General features: G+C 36.2%; 11 non-coding genes across 11 annotated transcripts; all 11 read left to right on the forward strand.

Annotated features, from left to right (window-relative positions):
- Window positions 1-515: 515 nt before the first annotated feature.
- TRNAD-GUC (transfer RNA aspartic acid (anticodon GUC)) lies at window positions 516-587 on the forward strand. The gene has a single exon. It is a non-coding gene; the product is annotated as a tRNA-Asp (tRNA).
- A 631-nt stretch (window positions 588-1,218) lies between these two features.
- Window positions 1,219-1,290, forward strand: TRNAD-GUC (transfer RNA aspartic acid (anticodon GUC)). Its single transcript has one exon. It is a non-coding gene; the product is annotated as a tRNA-Asp (tRNA).
- A 647-nt stretch (window positions 1,291-1,937) lies between these two features.
- Window positions 1,938-2,009, forward strand: TRNAD-GUC (transfer RNA aspartic acid (anticodon GUC)). Its single transcript has one exon. It is a non-coding gene; the product is annotated as a tRNA-Asp (tRNA).
- A 633-nt stretch (window positions 2,010-2,642) lies between these two features.
- On the forward strand, window positions 2,643-2,714 carry TRNAD-GUC (transfer RNA aspartic acid (anticodon GUC)). Its single transcript has one exon. It is a non-coding gene; the product is annotated as a tRNA-Asp (tRNA).
- A 625-nt stretch (window positions 2,715-3,339) lies between these two features.
- On the forward strand, window positions 3,340-3,411 carry TRNAD-GUC (transfer RNA aspartic acid (anticodon GUC)). The gene has a single exon. It is a non-coding gene; the product is annotated as a tRNA-Asp (tRNA).
- A 611-nt stretch (window positions 3,412-4,022) lies between these two features.
- Window positions 4,023-4,094, forward strand: TRNAD-GUC (transfer RNA aspartic acid (anticodon GUC)). Its single transcript has one exon. It is a non-coding gene; the product is annotated as a tRNA-Asp (tRNA).
- A 643-nt stretch (window positions 4,095-4,737) lies between these two features.
- TRNAD-GUC (transfer RNA aspartic acid (anticodon GUC)) lies at window positions 4,738-4,809 on the forward strand. The gene has a single exon. It is a non-coding gene; the product is annotated as a tRNA-Asp (tRNA).
- A 633-nt stretch (window positions 4,810-5,442) lies between these two features.
- On the forward strand, window positions 5,443-5,514 carry TRNAD-GUC (transfer RNA aspartic acid (anticodon GUC)). Its single transcript has one exon. It is a non-coding gene; the product is annotated as a tRNA-Asp (tRNA).
- A 627-nt stretch (window positions 5,515-6,141) lies between these two features.
- On the forward strand, window positions 6,142-6,213 carry TRNAD-GUC (transfer RNA aspartic acid (anticodon GUC)). Its single transcript has one exon. It is a non-coding gene; the product is annotated as a tRNA-Asp (tRNA).
- Window positions 6,214-6,839: 626 nt separating this feature from the next.
- On the forward strand, window positions 6,840-6,911 carry TRNAD-GUC (transfer RNA aspartic acid (anticodon GUC)). Its single transcript has one exon. It is a non-coding gene; the product is annotated as a tRNA-Asp (tRNA).
- Window positions 6,912-7,542: 631 nt separating this feature from the next.
- Window positions 7,543-7,614, forward strand: TRNAD-GUC (transfer RNA aspartic acid (anticodon GUC)). The gene has a single exon. It is a non-coding gene; the product is annotated as a tRNA-Asp (tRNA).
- Window positions 7,615-8,209: the final 595 nt, after the last annotated feature.

The raw sequence follows: 8,209 nt of genomic DNA on the forward strand, positions 1-8,209 counted from the left end.
TGATGGCCAAAATGCTTACTGATGTGTTAACTGAAATTCAGAATATGCTCTGAATATTTCAGCATGCACAGGCGTACCATCAAAACCAATTTACGTCTACAATCTGTTGGAAAATGAGATGAAGCAGTGGTGAATCCTAGGCCGCTGTTCCACTCGATTTGCACGATTTACAAGTAGAATGACTGCTTTTGGTTAGTAGTGACCCCTGGTGGCTAATAGTTATAAGCTGCAAATGGTAAAGTGAGCTGATTATATATATATATATATATAAATATATATATTGATGAATAGAAAGATAGCTAGATAGACAGATCGATAGATATTTATTTCAATGAAATAATTTCTTCATAAAACTAATTGTTTTTGGCTAGGAATTTCTGTATTGTAATAATTTAGGAAAAAAGATTACTTGTCCTAACCAAAAGCAGCAATTCTGCCTATTACAATACTGAGAATTGATCGAGGGCATGCCTTAACCCCAGGGAGATGAGCACTGTTTAACTAAAGCCAATAAGTCCTCGTTAGTATAGTGGTCAGTATCCCCGCCTGTCACGCGGGAGACCGGGGTTCAATTCCCCGACGGGGAGGAGATTCCTTTTATTCACACAATTAAATAAAATGATGTACTTTCTAACATTGTAAAATATATCTGTCATTATCCTTGCCTATTCCGATTGAGAAAAAAGGTTGAATTCACTGATGGCCAAAATGCTTACTGATGTGTTAACTGAAATTCAGAATATGCTCTGAATATTTCAGCATGCACAGGCGTACCATCAAAACCAATTTACGTCTACAATCTGTTGGAAAATGAGATGAAGCAGTGGTGAATCCTAGGCCGCTGTTCCACTCGATTGGCACGATTTACAAGTAGAATGACTGCTTTTGGTTAGTAGTGACCCCTGGTGGCTAATAGTTATAAGCTGCAAATGGTAAAGTGAGCTGATTATATATATATATATATATATATATAAATATATATATTGATGAATAGAAAGATAGCTAGATAGACAGATCGATAGATATTTATTTCAATGAAATAATTTCTTCATAAAACTAATTGTTTTTGGCTAGGAATTTCTGTATTGTAATAATTTAGGAAAAAAGATTACTTGTCCTAACCAAAAGCAGCAATTCTGCCTATTACAATACTGAGAATTGATCGAGGGCATGCCTTAACCCCAGGGAGATGAGCACTGTTTAACTGAAGCCAATAAGTCCTCGTTAGTATAGTGGTCAGTATCCCCGCCTGTCACGCGGGAGACCGGGGTTCAATTCCCCGACGGGGAGGAGATTCCTTTTATTCACACAATTAAATAAAATGATGTACTTTCTAACATTGTAAAATATATCTGTCATTATCCTTGCCTATTCCAATTGAGAAAAAAGGTTGAATTCACTGATGGCCAAAATGCTTACTGATGTGTTAACTGAAATTCAGAATATGCTCTGAATATTTCAGCATGCACAGGCGTACCATCAAAACCAATTTACGTCTACAATCTGTTGGAAAATGAGATGAAGCAGTGGTGAATCCTAGGCCGCTGTTCCACTCGATTGGCACGATTTACAAGTAGAATGACTGCTTTTGGTTAGTAGTGATCCCTGGTGGCTAATAGTTATAAGCTGCAAATGGTAAAGTGAGCTGATTATATATATATATATATATATATATATATATATATATATATAAATATATATATTGATGAATAGAAAGATAGCTAGATAGACAGATCGATAGATATTTATTTCAATGAAATAATTTCTTCATAAAACTAATTGTTTTTGGCTAGGAATTTCTGTATTGTAATAATTTAGGAAAAAAGATTACTTGTCCTAACCAAAAGCAGCAATTCTGCCTATTACAATACTGAGAATTGATCGAGGGCATGCCTTAACCCCAGGGAGGTGAGCACTGTTTAACTGAAGCCAATAAGTCCTCGTTAGTATAGTGGTCAGTATCCCCGCCTGTCACGCGGGAGACCGGGGTTCAATTCCCCGACGGGGAGGAGATTCCTTTTATTCACACAATTAAATAAAATGATGTACTTTCTAACATTGTAAAATATATCTGTCATTATCCTTGCCTATTCCAATTGAGAAAAAAGGTTGAATTCACTGATGGCCAAAATGCTTACTGATGTGTTAACTGAAATTCAGAATATGCTCTGAATATTTCAGCATGCACAGGCGTACCATCAAAACCAATTTACGTCTACAATCTGTTGGAAAATGAGATGAAGCAGTGGTGAATCCTAGGCCGCTGTTCCACTCGATTGGCACGATTTACAAGTAGAATGACTGCTTTTGGTTAGTAGTGATCCCTGGTGGCTAATAGTTATAAGCTGCAAATGGTAAAGTGAGCTGATTATATATATATATATATATATATATATAAATATATATATTGATGAATAGAAAGATAGCTAGATAGACAGATCGATAGATATTTATTTCAATGAAATAATTTCTTCATAAAACTAATTGTTTTTGGCTAGGAATTTCTGTATTGTAATAATTTAGGAAAAAAGATTACTTGTCCTAACCAAAAGCAGCAATTCTGCCTATTACAATACTGAGAATTGATCGAGGGCATGCCTTAACCCCAGGGAGATGAGCACTGTTTAACTGAAGCCAATAAGTCCTCGTTAGTATAGTGGTCAGTATCCCCGCCTGTCACGCGGGAGACCGGGGTTCAATTCCCCGACGGGGAGGAGATTCCTTTTATTCACACAATTAAATAAAATGATGTACTTTCTAACATTGTAAAATATATCTGTCATTATCCTTGCCTATTCCGATTGAGAAAAAAGGTTGAATTCACTGATGGCCAAAATGCTTACTGATGTGTTAACTGAAATTCAGAATATGCTCTGAATATTTCAGCATGCACAGGCGTACCATCAAAACCAATTTACGTCTACAATCTGTTGGAAAATGAGATGAAGCAGTGGTGAATCCTAGGCCGCTGTTCCACTCGATTGGCACGATTTACAAGTAGAATGACTGCTTTTGGTTAGTAGTGATCCCTGGTGGCTAATAGTTATAAGCTGCAAATGGTAAAGTGAGCTGATTATATATATTTATATATATAAATATATATATTGATGAATAGAAAGATAGCTAGATAGACAGATCGATAGATATTCATTTCAATGAAATAATTTCTTCATAAAACTAATTGTTTTTGGCTAGGAATTTCTGTATTGTAATAATTTAGGAAAAAAGATTACTTGTCCTAACCAAAAGCAGCAATTCTGCCTATTACAATACTGAGAATTGATCGAGGGCATGCCTTAACCCCAGGGAGATGAGCACTGTTTAACTGAAGCCAATAAGTCCTCGTTAGTATAGTGGTCAGTATCCCCGCCTGTCACGCGGGAGACCGGGGTTCAATTCCCCGACGGGGAGGAGATTCCTTTTATTCACACAATTAAATAAAATGATGTACTTTCTAACATTGTAAAATATATCTGTCATTATCCTTGCCTATTCCGATTGAGAAAAAAGGTTGAATTCACTGATGGCCAAAATGCTTACTGATGTGTTAACTGAAATTCAGAATATGCTCTGAATATTTCAGCATGCACAGGCGTACCATCAAAACCAATTTACGTCTACAATCTGTTGGAAAATGAGATGAAGCAGTGGTGAATCCTAGGCCGCTGTTCCACTCGATTGGCACGATTTACAAGTAGAATGACTGCTTTTGGTTAGTAGTGACCCCTGGTGGCTAATAGTTATAAGCTGCAAATGGTAAAGTGAGCTGATTATATATATATATATATTGATGAATAGAAAGATAGCTAGATAGACAGATCGATAGATATTTATTTCAATGAAATAATTTCTTCATAAAACTAATTGTTTTTGGCTAGGAATTTCTGTATTGTAATAATTTAGGAAAAAAGATTACTTGTCCTAACCAAAAGCAGCAATTCTGCCTATTACAATACTGAGAATTGATCGAGGGCATGCCTTAACCCCAGGGAGATGAGCACTGTTTAACTGAAGCCAATAAGTCCTCGTTAGTATAGTGGTCAGTATCCCCGCCTGTCACGCGGGAGACCGGGGTTCAATTCCCCGACGGGGAGGAGATTCCTTTTATTCACACAATTAAATAAAATGATGTACTTTCTAACATTGTAAAATATATCTGTCATTATCCTTGCCTATTCCAATTGAGAAAAAAGGTTGAATTCACTGATGGCCAAAATGCTTACTGATGTGTTAACTGAAATTCAGAATATGCTCTGAATATTTCAGCATGCACAGGCGTACCATCAAAACCAATTTACGTCTACAATCTGTTGGAAAATGAGATGAAGCAGTGGTGAATCCTAGGCCGCTGTTCCACTCGATTGGCACGATTTACAAGTAGAATGACTGCTTTTGGTTAGTAGTGATCCCTGGTGGCTAATAGTTATAAGCTGCAAATGGTAAAGTGAGCTGATTATATATATATATATATATATATATATATATATATATAAATATATATATTGATGAATAGAAAGATAGCTAGATAGACAGATCGATAGATATTTATTTCAATGAAATAATTTCTTCATAAAACTAATTGTTTTTGGCTAGGAATTTCTGTATTGTAATAATTTAGGAAAAAAGATTACTTGTCCTAACCAAAAGCAGCAATTCTGCCTATTACAATACTGAGAATTGATCGAGGGCATGCCTTAACCCCAGGGAGGTGAGCACTGTTTAACTGAAGCCAATAAGTCCTCGTTAGTATAGTGGTCAGTATCCCCGCCTGTCACGCGGGAGACCGGGGTTCAATTCCCCGACGGGGAGGAGATTCCTTTTATTCACACAATTAAATAAAATGATGTACTTTCTAACATTGTAAAATATATCTGTCATTATCCTTGCCTATTCCAATTGAGAAAAAAGGTTGAATTCACTGATGGCCAAAATGCTTACTGATGTGTTAACTGAAATTCAGAATATGCTCTGAATATTTCAGCATGCACAGGCGTACCATCAAAACCAATTTACGTCTACAATCTGTTGGAAAATGAGATGAAGCAGTGGTGAATCCTAGGCCGCTGTTCCACTCGATTGGCACGATTTACAAGTAGAATGACTGCTTTTGGTTAGTAGTGATCCCTGGTGGCTAATAGTTATAAGCTGCAAATGGTAAAGTGAGCTGATTATATATATATATATATATATATATATAAATATATATATTGATGAATAGAAAGATAGCTAGATAGACAGATCGATAGATATTTATTTCAATGAAATAATTTCTTCATAAAACTAATTGTTTTTGGCTAGGAATTTCTGTATTGTAATAATTTAGGAAAAAAGATTACTTGTCCTAACCAAAAGCAGCAATTCTGCCTATTACAATACTGAGAATTGATCGAGGGCATGCCTTAACCCCAGGGAGATGAGCACTGTTTAACTGAAGCCAATAAGTCCTCGTTAGTATAGTGGTCAGTATCCCCGCCTGTCACGCGGGAGACCGGGGTTCAATTCCCCGACGGGGAGGAGATTCCTTTTATTCACACAATTAAATAAAATGATGTACTTTCTAACATTGTAAAATATATCTGTCATTATCCTTGCCTATTCCGATTGAGAAAAAAGGTTGAATTCACTGATGGCCAAAATGCTTACTGATGTGTTAACTGAAATTCAGAATATGCTCTGAATATTTCAGCATGCACAGGCGTACCATCAAAACCAATTTACGTCTACAATCTGTTGGAAAATGAGATGAAGCAGTGGTGAATCCTAGGCCGCTGTTCCACTCGATTGGCACGATTTACAAGTAGAATGACTGCTTTTGGTTAGTAGTGACCCCTGGTGGCTAATAGTTATAAGCTGCAAATGGTAAAGTGAGCTGATTATATATATATATATATATATAAATATATATATTGATGAATAGAAAGATAGCTAGATAGACAGATCGATAGATATTTATTTCAATGAAATAATTTCTTCATAAAACTAATTGTTTTTGGCTAGGAATTTCTGTATTGTAATAATTTAGGAAAAAAGATTACTTGTCCTAACCAAAAGCAGCAATTCTGCCTATTACAATACTGAGAATTGATCGAGGGCATGCCTTAACCCCAGGGAGGTGAGCACTGTTTAACTGAAGCCAATAAGTCCTCGTTAGTATAGTGGTCAGTATCCCCGCCTGTCACGCGGGAGACCGGGGTTCAATTCCCCGACGGGGAGGTGATTCCTTTTATTCACACAATTAAATAAAATGATGTACTTTCTAACATTGTAAAATATATCTGTCATTATCCTTGCCTATTCCGATTGAGAAAAAAGGTTGAATTCACTGATGGCCAAAATGCTTACTGATGTGTTAACTGAAATTCAGAATATGCTCTGAATATTTCAGCATGCACAGGCGTACCATCAAAACCAATTTACGTCTACAATCTGTTGGAAAATGAGATGAAGCAGTGGTGAATCCTAGGCCGCTGTTCCACTCGATTTGCACGATTTACAAGTAGAATGACTGCTTTTGGTTAGTAGTGACCCCTGGTGGCTAATAGTTATAAGCTGCAAATGGTAAAGTGAGCTGATTATATATATATATATATATATAAATATATATATTGATGAATAGAAAGATAGCTAGATAGACAGATCGATAGATATTATTTCAATGAAATAATTTCTTCATAAAACTAATTGTTTTTGGCTAGGAATTTCTGTATTGTAATAATTTAGGAAAAAAGATTACTTGTCCTAACCAAAAGCAGCAATTCTGCCTATTACAATACTGAGAATTGATCGAGGGCATGCCTTAACCCCAGGGAGGTGAGCACTGTTTAACTGAAGCCAATAAGTCCTCGTTAGTATAGTGGTCAGTATCCCCGCCTGTCACGCGGGAGACCGGGGTTCAATTCCCCGACGGGGAGGCGATTCCTTTTATTCACACAATTAAATAAAATGATGTACTTTCTAACATTGTAAAATATATCTGTCATTATCCTTGCCTATTCCGATTGAGAAAAAAGGTTGAATTCACTGATGGCCAAAATGCTTACTGATGTGTTAACTGAAATTCAGAATATGCTCTGAATATTTCAGCATGCACAGGCGTACCATCAAAACCAATTTACGTCTACAATCTGTTGGAAAATGAGATGAAGCAGTGGTGAATCCTAGGCCGCTGTTCCACTCAATTGGCACGATTTACAAGTAGAATGACTGCTTTTGGTTAGGAGTGACCCCTGGTGGCTAATAGTTATAAGCTGCAAATGGTAAAGTGAGCTGATTATATATATATATATATATATATATAAATATATATATTGATGAATAGAAAGATAGCTAGATAGACAGATCGATAGATATTTATTTCAATGAAATAATTTCTTCATAAAACTAATTGTTTTTGGCTAGGAATTTCTGTATTGTAATAATTTAGGAAAAAAGATTACTTGTCCTAACCAAAAGCAGCAATTCTGCCTATTACAATACTGAGAATTGATCGAGGGCATGCCTTAACCCCAGGGAGATGAGCACTGTTTAACTGAAGCCAATAAGTCCTCGTTAGTATAGTGGTCAGTATCCCCGCCTGTCACGCGGGAGACCGGGGTTCAATTCCCCGACGGGGAGGAGATTCCTTTTATTCACACAATTAAATAAAATGATGTACTTTCTAACATTGTAAAATATATCTGTCATTATCCTTGCCTATTCCGATTGAGAAAAAAGGTTGAATTCACTGATGGCCAAAATGCTTACTGATGTGTTAACTGAAATTCAGAATATGCTCTGAATATTTCAGCATGCACAGGCGTACCATCAAAACCAATTTACGTCTACAATCTGTTGGAAAATGAGATGAAGCAGTGGTGAATCCTAGGCCGCTGTTCCACTCGATTGGCACGATTTACAAGTAGAATGACTGCTTTTGGTTAGTAGTGACCCCTGGTGGCTAATAGTTATAAGCTGCAAATGGTAAAGTGAGCTGATTATATATATATATATATTGATGAATAGAAAGATAGCTAGATAGACAGATCGATAGATATTTATTTCAATGAAATAATTTCTTCATAAAACTAATTGTTTTTGGCTAGGAATTTCTGTATTGTAATAATTTAGGAAAAAAGATTACTTGTCCTAACCAAAAGCAGCAATTCTGCCTATTACAATACTGAGAATTGATCGAGGGCATGCCTTAACCCCAGGGAGGTGAGCACTGTTT

The sequence above is a fragment of the Lissotriton vulgaris genome, chromosome 1_1, assembly GCF_964263255.1.
Source record: "Lissotriton vulgaris chromosome 1_1, aLisVul1.2, whole genome shotgun sequence".
NCBI classification, from domain to species: domain Eukaryota; kingdom Metazoa; phylum Chordata; class Amphibia; order Caudata; family Salamandridae; genus Lissotriton; species Lissotriton vulgaris.